The 14,703-nt window shown below is 43.3% G+C and overlaps 1 protein-coding gene and 1 pseudogene across 2 annotated transcripts in view; both read right to left on the bottom strand.

Moving 5' to 3' along the window:
- EEF1AKMT1 (EEF1A lysine methyltransferase 1) overlaps positions 1–13,449 on the bottom strand; it is a 50,613-nt gene extending 37,164 nt beyond the window's left edge. Inside the window, exon 1 of one of the 2 annotated variants that reach the window (XM_030921932.1) lies at positions 13,409–13,449. The gene's annotated coding sequence lies outside the window, so the exon portion shown is untranslated. The other variant, XM_030921931.1, reaches the window with a different exon arrangement.
- LOC104660781 lies at positions 8,259–8,809 on the bottom strand (annotated as a pseudogene).
- Positions 13,450–14,703: the final 1,254 nt, after the last annotated feature.

The following is a 14,703-nucleotide window of genomic DNA, read 5'->3' as shown; positions in this document are numbered from 1 at the left end:
CTTCTAGATCATATTTACTAACATTTTGCTGATGATTCTGTCACTTATCTTCATGAGGTATATTGGTCTATAGTTGCCACCCAGTCTATGGTATTTTGTTACAGTATCCCTAGCATTTAAGGACTGAAATTTTTTTTTTTTTTGAAACAGAGTTTTGCTATTGTCACCCAGGCTGCAGTGCAACGGCTGGATCTCGGCTCACTGCAACCTCTACCTCCTGGGTTCAAGTGATTCTCCAGCCTCAGCCTCCCGAGTAGCTGGGATTACAGGCGCCCACCACCCCACCTGGCTAATTGTTGCATTTTTAGTAGAGATGGAGCTTCACCATGTTGGCCAGGCCAGTCTCAAACTCCTGACCTGCAGTGATCGCCTGCCTTGACCTCCCAGTGCTGGAATTACAGGCATGAGCCACCCTGCCTGGCCTGAAAATTTCTTTTATGAGAGGCCTTTAACTGCAAATTCAATTTAATACTTACAGGGCTATTCACATTATCAATTTCATATTGGGTGAGTTCTGGTAGTTTGTAGTTTCAACGAATTGGTCCACTTCATCTAAGTTGTTAAAATTTATATCTATAGAGATGTTTATAGCAGTGCCTAATAGTTTCTAACGTCTTCAGGATCTGTACTGATACCCCATTTCATTCCTAATGTCAGTAATTTCTATTTTCTTTTTTCTTACTAAAGGTTCATTAATTTTATTGATCTCTTTTTTTCTTTTTTTGAGACGGAGTCTGGCTCTGTCGCCCAGGCTGGAGTGCAGTGGCCCGATCTCAGCTCACTGCAAGCTCCGCCTCCCGGGTTTACGCCATTCTCCCGCCTCAGCCTCCCAAGCAGCTGGGACTACAGGCGCCCACCACCACGCCCGGCTAGTTTTTTGTATTTTTTTAGTAGAGACGGGGTTTCACCGTGTTAGCCAGGATGGTCTCGATCTCCTGACCTCGTGATCCGCCCGTCTCGGCCTCCCAAAGTGCTGTGATTACAGGCTTGAGCCACCGCGCCCGGCCAATTGATCTCTTTTAAAACATGAGTTTTTTATGTTTGCGGGGGCGGAGCAAGATGGCCGAATAGGAACAGCTCCAGTCTCCAACTCCCAGTGCAAGTGACACAGAAGACTGGTGATTTCTGCATTTTCAACTGAGGTACTTGGGTCATCTCACTAGGGAGTGCCGGGCAATCAGTGCTGGTCAGCTGCTGCAGCCCAACCAGCGAGAGCTGAAGCAGGGCGAGGCATTGCCTCACCTGGGAAGCGCAAGGGGGAAGGGAATCCCTTTTCCTAGCCAGGGGAACTGAGACACACAACACCTGGAAAATCGGGTAACTCCCACCCCAATACTGTGCTTTAAGCAAACAGGCATACCAGGAGAATATATCCCACACCTGGCCGGGAGGGTCCCACGCCCACGGAGCCTCCCTCATTGCTAACACAGCAGTCTGCGGCAATCTAACCGCAAGGCAACAGCGAGGCTGGGGGAGGGGCGCCCGCCATTGCTGAGGCTTAAGTAGGTAAACAAAGCCGCTGAGAAGCTCGAACTGGGTGGAGCTCACAGCAGCTCAAGGAAACCTGCCTGTCTCTGTAGACTCCACCTCTGGGGGCAGGGCACAGTTAACAACAACAACAACAACAAAAGCAGCAGAAACCTCTGCAGATGCAAACGACACTGTCTGACAGCTTTGAAGAGAGCAGTGGATCTCCCAACACGGAGGTTGAGATCTGAGAAGGGACAGACTGCCTGCTCAAGTGGGTCCCTGACTCCTGAGTAGCCTAACTGGGAGACATCCCCCACTAGGGGCAGTCTGACACCCCACACCTCACACGGTGGAGTACACCCCTGAGAGGAAGCTTCCAAAGTAAGAATCAGACAGGTACACTCGCTGTTCAGCAATATGCTATCTTCTGCAACCTCTGCCGCTGATACCCAGGACAAACAGGGTCTGGAGTGGACCTCAAGCAATCTCCAACTGACCTAAAGCTGAGGGTCCTGACTGTTAGAAGGAAAACTATCAAACAGGAAGGACACCTATACCAAAACCCCATCAGTACGTCACCATCATCAAAGACCAGAGGCAGATAAAACTACAAAGATGGGGAAAAAACAGGGCAGAAAAGCTGGAAATTCAAAAAATAAGAGCGCATCTCCCCCTGCAAAGGAGCACAGCCCATCGCCAGCAACGGATCAAAGCTGGTCAGAGAATGACTTTGATGAGATGAGAGAAGAAGGCTTCAGTCCATCAAAATTCTCAGAGCTAAAGGAGGAATTATGTACCCAGCGCAAAGAAACTAAAAATCTTGAAAAAGAGTGGAAGAATTGACAGCTAGACTAATTAATGCAGAGAAGGTCATAAACGAAATGACAGAGATGAAAACCTTGACACGAGAAATACGTGACAAATGCACAAGCTTCAGTAACCGACTCGATCAACTGGAAGAAAGAGTATCAGCGATTGAGGATCAAATGAATGAAATGAAGCGAGAAGAGAAAACAAAAGAAAAAAGAAGAAAAAGAAATGAACAAAGCCTACAAGAAGTATGGGATTATGTAAAAAGACCAAATCTACGTCTGATTGGGGTGCCTGAAAGTGAGGGGGAAAATGGAACCAAGTTGGAAAACACTCTTCAGGATATCATCCAGGAGAACTTCCCCAACCTAGTAGGGCAGGCCAACATTCAAATTCAGGAAATACAGAGAACGCCACAAAGATACTCCTCGAGAAGAGCAACTCCAAGACACATAATTGCCAGATTCACCAAAGTTGAAATGAAAGAAAGAATCTTAAGGGCAGCCAGAGAGAAAGGTCGGGTTACCCACAAAGGGAAGCCCATCAGACTAACAGCAGATCTCTCGGCAGAAACTCTACAAGCCAGAAGAGAGTGGGGGCCAATACTCAACATTCTTAAAGAAAAGAATTTTAAACCCAGAATTTCATATCCAGCCAAACTAAGTTTTATAAGTGAAGGAGAAATAAAATCCTTTACAGATAAGCAAATGCTTAGAGATTTTGTCACCACCAGGCCTGCCTTACAAGAGACCCTGAAGGAAGCCCTAAACATGGAAAAGAACAACCGGTACCAGCCATTGCAAAAACATGCCAAAATGTAAAGACCATCGAGGCCAGGAAGAAACTGCATCAAATAACGAGCAAAATAACCAGTTAATATCATAATGGCAGGATCAAGTTCACACATAACAATATTAACCTTAAATGTAAATGGACTAAATGCTCCAATTAAAAGACACAGACTGGCAAACTGGATAAAGAGTCAAGACCCATCAGTCTGCTGTATTCAGGAGACCCATCTCACATGGAGAGACATACATAGGCTCAAAATAAAGGGATGGAGGAAGATCTACCAAGCAAATGGAGAACAAGAAAAAGCAGGGGTTGCAATCCTAGTCTCTGATAAAATAGACTTTAAACCATCAAAGATCAAAAGAGACAAAGAAGGCCATTACATAATGGTAAAGGGATCAATTCGACAGGAAGAGCTAACTATCCTAAATATATATGCACCCAATACAGGAGCACCCAGATTCATAAAGCAAGTCCTTAGAGACTTACAAAGAGACTTAGACTCTCATACAATAATAATGGGAGACTTCAACACTCCACTGTCAACATTAGACAGATCAATGAGACAGAAAGTTAACAAGGATATCCAGGAATTGAACTCATCTCTGCACCAAGCGGACCTAATAGACATCTATAGAACTCTCCACCCCAAATCAACAGAATATACATTCTTCTCAGCACCACATCACACTCATTCCAAAACTGACCACATAATTGGAAGTAAAGCACTCCTCAGCAAATGTAAAAGAACAGAAATTATAACAAACTGTCTCTCAGACCACAGTGCAATCAAACTAGAACTCAGGACTAAGAAACTCAATCAAAACCGCTCAACTACATGGAAACTGAACAACCTGCTCCTGAATAACTACTGGGTACATAACAAAATGAAGGCAGAAATAAAGATGTTCTTTGAAACCAATGAGAACAAAGATACAGCATACCAGAATCTCTGGGACACATTTAAAGCAGTGTGTAGAGAGAAATTTATAGCACTAAATGCCCACAAGAGAAAGCAGGAAAGATCTAAAATTGACACTCTAACATCACAATTAAAAGAACTAGAGAGGCAAGAGCAAGCACATTCAAAAGCTAGCAGAAGGCAAGAAATAACTAAGATCAGAGCAGAACTGAAGGAGATAGAGACACAAAACACCCTCCAAAAAATCAATGAATCCAGGAGTTGGTTTTTTGAAAAGATCAACAAAATTGACAGACCGCTAGCAAGACTAATAAAGAAGAAAAGAGAGAGGAATCAAATAGACGCAATAAAAAATGATAAAGGGGATATCACCACCGACCCCACAGAAATACAAACTACCATCAGAGAATACTACAAACACCTCTACGCAAATCAACTAGAAAATCTAGAAGAAATGGATAATTTCCTGGACACTTACACTCTTCCAAGACTAAACCAGGAAGAAGTTGAATCCCTGAATAGACCAATAGCAGGCTCTGAAATTGAGGCAATAATTAATGGCCTACCAACCAAAAAAAGTCCAGGACCAGATGGATTCACAGCTGAATTCTACCACAGGTACAAGGAGGAGCTGGTACCATTCCTTCTGAAACTATTCCAATCAATAGAAAAAGAGGGAATCCTCCCTAACTCATTTTATGAGGCCAACATCATCCTGATACCAAAGCCTGGCAGAGACACAACAAAAAGAGAATTTTAGACCAATATCCCTGATGAACATCGATGCAAAAATCCTCAATAAAATACTGGCAAACCGGATTCAGCAGCACATCAAAAAGCTTATCCACCATGATCAAGTGGGCTTCATCCCTGGGATGCAAGGCTGGTTCAACATTCGCAAATCAATAAACGTAATCCAGCATATAAACATAACCAAAGACAAGAACCACATTTTTATCTCCATAGATGCAGAAAAGGCTTTTGACAAAATTCAACAGCCCTTCATGCTAAAAACGCTCAATAAATTCGGTATTGATGGAACGTACCTCAAAATAATAAGAGCTATTTATGACAAATCCACAGCCAATATCATACTGAATGGGCAAAAACTGGAAAAATTCCCTTTGAAAACTGGCACAAGACAGGGATGCCCTCTCTCACCACTCCTATTCAACATAGTGTTGGAAGTTCTGGCCAGGGCAATCAGGCAAGAGAAAGAAATAAAGGGTATTCAGTTAGGAAAAGAAGAAGTCAAATTGTCCCTGTTTGCAGATGACATGATTGTATATTTAGAAAACCCCATCGTCTCAGCCCAAAATCTCCTTAAGCTGATAAGTAACTTCAGCAAAGTCTCAGGATACAAAATTAATGTGCAAAAATCACAAGCATTCTTATACACCAGTAACAGACAAACAGAGAGCCAAATCATGAATGAACTCCCATTCAAAATAGCTTCAAAGAGAATAAAATACCTAGGAATCCAACTTACAAGGGATGTAAAGGACCTCTTCAAGGAGAACTACAAACCACTGCTCAGTGAAGTAAAAGAGGACACAAACAAATGGAAGAACATACCACGCTCATGGATAGGAAGAATCAATATCATGAAAATGGCCATATTGCCCAAGGTTATTTATAGATTCAATGCCATCCCCATCAAGCTACCAATGAGTTTCTTCACAGAATTGGAAAAAACTGCTTTAAAGTTCATATGGAACCAAAAGGAACCCGCACCGCCAAGACAATCCTAAGTCAAAAGGACAAAGTTGGAGGCGTCACGCTACCTGACTTCAAACTATACTACAAGGTTACAGTAACCAAAACAGCATGGTACTGGTACCAAAACAGAGATATAGACCAATGGAACAGAACAGAGTCCTCAGAAATAATACCACACATCTACAGCCATCTGATCTTTGACAAACCTGAGAGAAACAAGAAATGGGGAAAGGATTCCCTATTTAATAAATGGTGCTGAGAAAGTTGGCTAGCCATAAGTAGAAAGCTGAAACTGGATCCTTTCCTTACTCCTTATACGAAGATTAATTCAAGATGGATTAGAGACTTAAATGTTAGACCTAATACCATAAAAACCCTAGAAGAAAACCTAGGTAGTACCATTCAGGACATAGGCATGGGCAAGGACTTCATGTCTAAAACACCAAAAGCAACGGCAGCAAAAGCCAAAATTGACAAATGGGATCTAATTAAACTAAAGAGCTTCTGCACAGCAAAAGAAACTACCATCAGAGTGAACAGGCAACCTACAGAATGGGAGAACATTTTTGCAATCTACTCATCTGACAAACGGCTAATATCCAGAATCTACAAAGAACTCAAACAAATATACAAGAAAAAAACAAACAACCCCATCAAAAAGTGGGGAAAGGATATGAACAGACATTTCTCAAAAGAAGACATTCATACAGCCAACAGACACATGAAAAAATGCTCATCATCACTCGCCATCAGAGAAATGCAAATCAAAACCACAATGAGATACCATCTCACACCAGTTAGAATGGCAATCATTAAAAAGTCAGGAAACAACAGGTGTTGGAGAGGATGTGGAGAAATAGGAACACTTTTACACTGTTGGTGGGATTGTAAACTAGTTCAACCATTATGGAAAACAGTATGGCAATTCCTCAAGGATCTAGAACTAGATGTACCATATGACCCAGCCATCCCACTACTGGGTATATACCCAAAGGATTATAAATCATGCTGCTATAAAGACACATGCACACGTATGTTTATTGCGGCACTATTCACAATAGCAAAGACTTGGAATCAACCCAAATTTCCATCTGTGACAGACTGGATTAAGAAAATGTGGCACATATACACCATGGAATACTATGCAGCCATACAAAAGGACGAGTTTGCGACTTTGTAGGGACATGGATGCAGCTGGAAACCATCATTCTTAGCAAACTATCACAAGAACAGAAAACCAAACACCGCATGTTCTCACTCATAGGTGGGAAGTGAACAATGAGATCACTTGGACTCGGGAAGGGGAACATCACACACCGGGGCCTATCATGGGGAGGGGGGAGGGGGGAGGGACTGCATTGGGAGTTATACCTGATTTAAATGATGAATTGATGGGTGCTGACGAGTTGATGGGTGCAGCACACCAACATGGCACAAGTATACATATGTAACAAACCTGCACGTTATGCACATGTACCCTAGAACTTAAAGTATAATAAAAAAAACAAAAAAAAAAACATAAGTTTTTGCATCATTGACTTTATTTTCAATTTCACTGATTTGTGCCTTTCATTTCCTTCCTTCTACTTTCTTTGCATTTGTTTTGTTTTAAGCTACCTTTTTGATCTGGGAGTTTAGAACACTGTTTTGAGACCATTCTTCAAATTTAAGCGTTTAGTGCTTTAAATTCCCTTTTAGCAACATCCCAGCAAATTTGTATACTTTTTCACCCATTTTCATTCAGTTCAGTGTACTTTTAAATTTCTGTCTGGCTCATATATTATTTAGAAGTACACTGTTTAATTTCCAAGTGTTTGGAGATTTTCGTTAGGTTTTCTAGCATGTATAATTTCAATACTTTTTTCAAATGCTGAAGTTTGTGTAATGGCTATGGATATGGCCTATGTTGGTGAAATGTTCCATGAATACTTGAAAATAATGTGTATTTTGATGTTGTTGGGTGAAGGGTTACATAAATGTGAAGAGATCCTTTTGGTTAATGGTGTTACTAAGTCCCCTGTATCCTTCCTGGTTTCCCATCTAGTAGTTCTATCGATTGCTGAGAGGGAATTGAAGTACCCAGCTGTAATTGTGGATTCAGTTTTTACTTCATGCTTCATGTAATTTAAATTGTTCTCATTTGGTACGTACACTCTTAGAATTGTAGTTTGTTCTTGATGAATTCACTCATCATTATGTAATTCTGTTGTTGTTGTTCTGGTGATTTCTTTACTTTTTTTTTTTAAGTTTTAAAACTTATTTGCATATTAAAAAATCGTGCATTCAGATAATCAAAATCATTTTAACAACAACAACAAAAAAAAATTGGCACTCTGATTAAACTGCATTACAGCCTGCAGGACACCTTGGGTCAGCTTGGTTTTACTCCAGATTTCAATGTCATCCCACCCCCACTTCTTCCACCCCACTTCTTCCTTCACCAACATGCAAGTTCTTTCCTTCCCTGCCAGCCAGATAGACAGATGGGAGAGGCAGGCGTGGCCTTCGTTGCCAGTAGTTCTTTGATGTGAAAGGGGCAGCACGGTCATTCAAACTTGATCCAACCTCTTTGCATCTTACAAGTTAAACAGCTAAAAGAAGTAAAATAAGAAGGCAATGCTTGTGGAATGTACAGTGCATAGTGGCGGCACACGCCGCATCACGATTCGCCTGCTTGCTTCTCCTATTCAATCATTTCTCTGGAAGGCGGTGGATATTTCTCTTGCAGTCTCTGTCTTCGTCAGTTTCGATTTATCGAATTTCTCGATCTCAGCCATATCGGGTTTGTCAGACATGGTTGCGGAGGAAAAGCGGAGCGAGGCGCACAAGAACGAGCAAAGTCTGGTCTGCGCAGAGGCCACCACCGAGTTGACTTTTTTACTCTTATGTCTACTTTACCTGCTATCAATAAAAGTGCTCATGCTTTTTTAAAAAAGCTTCTATGGTATATATTTTCCCCTTCCTTTCACTTTCAACACACACACACCCCGCTAATTTTGAAGTGAGTTTCCTGTGGGCAGCACATAGTTTTCTTCTAAAAAAAAAAATCCTGGCCAGGCGCGGTGGGTGGCTCATGCCTGTTATCCCAGCACTGTGGGAGGCTGAGGCGGGTGGATCATGAGGTCACGAGTTCGAGACCAGCCTGGTCAACATAGTGAACCCTGGTCTCTACTAAAAATACAAAAACTAGCCAGGCATGGTGGAGGGCACCTGTAATCCCAGCTACTCGGGAGGCTGACACAGGAAAATCGCTTGAACCCAGGAGGCGAAGGTTGCAGTGAGTGAGATCGTGCCATTGCACTCCAGCCCAGGCAACAGTGTGAGACTCCAGCTCAAAAATAAAAATAAAAAATAAATCCTTACTGATAAGTTCTTTTATTGGTGCATTTGGACCTTTTACACTTAATGTTATTATTGATATATTGTGCTTAAGCCTGCTATTTCATTATTTGCTTTCTGTTTCTTCCCTTGATTTTTTTTTTTTGAGATGGAGTTTCACTTTCGCCCAGGCTGGAGTGCAGTGATGCAGTCTTGGCTCACTGCAACCTCTGCCTCCTGATTTCAAGCGATTCTCCTGCCTCAGCCTCCCCAGTAGCATTGTTTCCACACATAAAATCTGCTGTAATTCTTATTTTTCTTCATGTCTTTCTTTTCTATGGTTTTTAAGGTTTTTCTCTTTATTACTGGTTTTGGGTATTTGATTATTATGTGCCTTGGTGTGGTTTTTTACATATTTCCTGTACTTCGTGTTTATTGAGCTTCTTAGATCTGTGGGTTTATAGTTTTTCACCAAAATTGGAAAAACTCTGCCCATTATTTCCTACATAATCTTCTGCCGCCCTTCCCTTTCAGGGACTCCAATTACACACACATTTAGCAGCTTCATATTGCACCACAGGTCTTTGATGCTTTCTTCATTTTAAACTTCTTTCTCTTTGTATTTCATTTGTGATGGCTTCTACTTCTAGTGTTCAAGTTTACTAATCTTCTATTCTTCTGTGTCTGATCTATTAATCCCCTACAGTGTAATTTTCACCACAGACATTTCATCTCAGACATCTCCAAAAGTTACATGAGTTTTTATTTGCATATTTCCAGTTAACATGTTCAATCTTCCCTGTAGCTTTTTGAAAGCATAGAATATAAATTTATTTTAGCATCCTTGTCCACTACTTCTAACATATATCTATTCTGGGTCAGTTTCAGTGGACTGATTTTCCCATTATGGATTGTATTTTCTTGCTTTTTTACATGTCTGATAGTTTTTTTTATTGAATGCCAGACATTGTGAATTTTAACTTGTATGCTGTATATTTCTGTATTCCTATATAATTATTCTTGATTTGCACTGAGACACAGTTTAGTTACTTGGAAACAATTTGATCCTTTCAGGTCTCATTTTCAAGACTGTTAGACAAGAGCAGAGCAGCACTTAGTCTAGACTGATTACACCCCATTACTGAGGCAAAACCCTTTGAAGTACTCTATCCAATGCCCCATAAATTATGAGGTTTTCCAGTCCAGCTGGTAGAAAAAGCCACTATTCTTGGTCTTGAATGAGTCAGGTACTGTTCCTTCAAATCTTTTCAGATGTTTATTTCCCTATCTTCCAGTAGTTTCTCAAGGAGGTCCCTCTGCAGATACTTGGAGTTCTTTCTCTCTTCTCTCTGGTACTCAGCCTTGCACTCTAGCCATCTTGGCCTACCCAGATTCGCAGCTATTAGTGTATTTTACCTGTGGCACAAGACAATTCTTCTTCCAGTGTGCCCCAGGGAAGCCAAAAGACTGGACACCTCAATCTTTTGAAGGGTCTATTGGAAGGCTTAGATGGTAAATAGTGGTTAATTTCAGCGAATTTCAGCTCTCTGATCAGCAGCAGCTACCCATTCTCACCCTCCAGGCCCCTGACAAGCAGCTATGCATGCACTCTTGTTTTAAGTCTTAATTTATAAAGGTGACAGAGAGGACATGGAGAGATCAATGCCACTGAAAAGAAAGTTTTATGTTACAATTCTCCCCAGAAATGAGGGTCATGGCATGCCACAGGGGGCCACATGAAACTCTGTCATGAGCAGAGAGCACAAAGCAGAGAAAGGACCTGAGACTATGCCTTTATTGCTAAATAAGTGGGAAGGATCTAGGTAGGGACATCCCCTATAGGGCATAAAGCAAAAACAGGCATTCTATGGTTGTCACCAGGAAGTCTGTGATATGAGGTTTGTGCACACACAAGAGAGGGCTTAAAAGGATGATGTAGGCCGGGTGCGGTGGCTCAAGCCTGTAATCCCAGCACTTTTGGGGGCCGAGACGGGCGGATCACGAGGTCAGGAGATGGAGACCATCCTGCCTAACCCGGTGAAACTCTGTCTCTACTAAAAAATACAAAAAGGTAGCCGGGCGAGGTGGCGGGTGCCTGTAGTCCCAGCTACTCGGGAGGCTGAGGCAGGAGAATGGCGTAAACCTGGGAGGCAGAGCTTGCAGTGAGCTGAGATCCGGCCACCGCACTCCAGCCTGGGCGACAGAGCCAGACTCCGTCTCAAAAAAAAAAAAAAAAAAAAAAAAGGATGATGTAAACAACTTTAGCCTTTAGTTTATCCCTGTAATTAATACATGCCAAATAGGCAAACACAAAGTCTAAGTAAACACACAATAGTTCCAGGAGCAGCTTGGCTATGCACCCATTGAGGAAACACCTTGCATAAAACTTACAGGAAATACCGTCTTTCAAACATTGGAATAATCTGTTCTGACTACCTTTGCTGCTTCTGATAAGACAGTCAAAAACACAGGTGGCAGTCATTGTTGCAAGCCCCTCTCCCTCTGGCTAAAGTGACTTTCGGCAGATTTAAAGGGCCAACACCTTTCCCCCATGCTTTTACTTTTCTTTTTTACCCTTTCGGGAAGCCAGACATCTAAGAACTGAGACATTCAAACACAAAGGCTTCCAGAGTTATCACATTATTATTCAAATGCCCAATTTTCAACATAAAAATTACAAGGCACACAAAGAAACAGGAAAGTACAGCCCATTCAAAGGAAAAAAATAAATCAAGAGAAACCATCCCTGGGAAAGACTAGATGGTTAATGAGACTCTAGATCAGCAGTTCTCACAGAATGAGGAGCCCTTTTGTCGCTAAGGGGAACATCTGGTAATGCCTGGAGACATTCTGGTTGCCATAAATGGGGAGGAGGGTGCTACTGGCATGGGTGGGTAGAGGCTGCCGAACTTAAAATTCACAAGACAGCCCTCCACATCAAAGAAGTATCCCACCCTACAAGCTGCAGCTGAAAAATTCTAGGTTAGGCAGACACATGGCGAACACCAACGGTAAGGTGGAGGCCCTCTATAGAGAAGCACCATTCGCGCCCTGGGATCAGAGTGAAGGGACCTGAGTGGGGAGAGCAGTGAAAGAGCAGGTGGAGTTTCAACTCGCCTGACGGAAAGGTAAGCATGAAGAGTGAGGATTTCAGAAGGATGGAACAGCCTGACCAAAGGGTCGGACACGTTGGCTTGCAGCGTAAGCGGGGATTAGCTGCCTTCTCATGGGCTGTGGTTAGTCTCTTTTTGTATAAAATTACTCAATTTCCATGTTATCAAATTTACTTAGGGCAAAACCACCATACTATAATTTCCACATTCATTCTTGTGTGAAATTAGGTTAAGATAGTGTGATCCAGCAGAAAGAGCATTAACCTAGGAGCCATCCCAGACTCGAGTAAACCGCAGGAGAGCGAGACTCCCTCTACGAATGGGTAAGGCCTAGATATTCTCCAAATACTTTTTATAGATTGCTGTATGATTCTACCCTTAATCCAATTTACGTCCAGAAAAGGGCCAAAGGTTTTCATTCTCTTTTCATCTTTGAGTCCCCCTGCCTCAAACAGTTCCTTCCTTACTGCTTTCCAGAATTCTATGTATCCTGTTTTTAAATTAACTTTAAAAAGGAGGTAACGCTTACAGTGAAATGCAGGTCGTAGGTGTGCAGTGCGACGTTGTGATGGACACCGCGTGTAAGCACAACCCCATCAGGAAGGCCTTCCTGTCTGACACGTGGCTCCCTCCGGGATCGTCCCAGCGCTTCTTCCGCAGCTCCGAAGCTACTGGCTTTCGAGTCAAGGCAGCAGCCGTGAAGCCGTTTCGCAGTAAAGCCGCCCTCGTCCTAGTCTATTCCACCTCGCAGCCCCCGCACCCGGCAGGCGACCCGCCTCAGAAGCCCCGGCGACAGGCGTCGCGGGTGCCCGCCCTCCAGCAGCGGACAGTCAAGCTTGGTCGGGTATTTCGCAAACTCCATCCGCGAACTTCTGAGAGCAAAGATGGAAAGGACCGCAGGCCGAGTCCTGTTTCTACTCGGAAGGAAGGCCTCCACGCGCTGCCGCAGCCTAGGGGTTCACGCTCCCCTCAGCACCAAGGCTGCCTGAGGCCCGGAAGCCAACGTGCGCGGCCCAGGACGCGGCCCCTTCCAGCGACCCGGACACGAGGCCCGACCGCGCCCAACCAGCAACCAGGACCCATTCTCAGGCCAGCGCCAGGTCCTTCCCTCAGGCGTCCGCCAGCCACCGCTAACTAAACTCTTCCACCACTACCGCCCTGGAAAAAGGGTGAGAAACAAACACACGAAAGGCACCTAAGCCAGTCCAAAACCCCTCGGCGGCGCGCAGCCAACCCCACAGCTGCGCGCGAACCCGCCACTCACCAGCCGCGCGTGCGCAGTCGCCCAGACTCGCCGTGAGCAGTGGGAGGGGCTGACCAGAGTGGCGCTCGCGCAGGCGCAGACCCTCCCGCCCAGGCGCTTGCGCAAGACAGGCCATCTCCCGGCAGCGTCTCACTCTCGCGTTTACAATCGTGGGGATTGCCTCCAGCTGGGAGTCGTTCCTTCACTTGTCTCATCAGCTGGCTCCAAGAATGGTGGCAAGAGATATTTAAGGCCCTTACAGGGCGTGGTGGCTCACACCTGTAATCCCAACACTTTGGGAGGCCAAGGCGGGCGGATCACCTGAGGCCAGGAGTTCGAGACCAGCCTCACCAACATGGGGAACCCTCCTCTCTACTAAAAATACAAAACTTAGCTGGGCGTGGTGGCCTGCGCCTGTAATCCCAGCTACCCAGGAGGCTGAGGCGGGAGACTCGCTGGAGCCCGGAAGCTGAGCCGAGATCACACCACAGCTACTCCAGCCTGGGTGACAGAGCAAGGCTCCGCCTAAAAAAAAAAAAAAAAAAAGAAATTAAGATCCTAATTAAAGTTAAACCCACTGTTTTGCACTGAGTCAAAGTGCAAAGTAGGTTTTCAAAGTCAAGGCTTCATTGGTCGATTGCTCAGTCTTTTAATCAAATCGTTGACTTTAAATGTTGACATCAAATTGAGGCTTTGGTAAAATTTAAGGGATTGGCGGTGTTGGGAGGGGAACCTTTAAAACTCGTTAGGTTTTCAGGGTCTTCAGTGTTGAGTGGGTTGATCAATATATATATTTAGACATCTAGCACCATAAGTACGTACGATTTTCGTCAACAACACCTTAATTATCTGGCACATACAGGCACTGATTATTAAAAGGTTCCCTTACGTTTTAGCAGTTACCAAATTATAAGTGATACAAAGTATTTGTTTTCAATTCCCCAAGAACTCAATCTATATTATGCTCCTACCTCCCTTTCGTCCATTTTCTTTACCAATTTCATGATCGTGCTAAATTTTATATATTCTGCTGAGCAATGTGAAAATCCTTTCTGGTATAAGGTAAGGATATAAACTGTTCAGCTGGCAAATGATGCTATTCAGTAAGTAGTTCATGAAACAGTAGGTTTATAACTTTGGAGGTACTGTAATTTCCATTTTAAGAACTATTTCCTGTTTATAATAACCCATGCTACATTTTGACTTTGTTTTGAATTGATGACAAGTCTATTAACCAAATATTTCAAGATCAGGTGTATTCTGGAAAAGGAACAGGAAGAAAATATGTTTAAAAAAAAAAAAACTAAAAGAAATTA

The sequence above is a fragment of the Rhinopithecus roxellana genome, chromosome 18 (genome assembly GCF_007565055.1).
Source record: "Rhinopithecus roxellana isolate Shanxi Qingling chromosome 18, ASM756505v1, whole genome shotgun sequence".
Taxonomy (NCBI): Eukaryota; Metazoa; Chordata; class Mammalia; order Primates; family Cercopithecidae; genus Rhinopithecus; species Rhinopithecus roxellana.
This window is presented reverse-complemented; position numbering and strand designations above follow the sequence as displayed.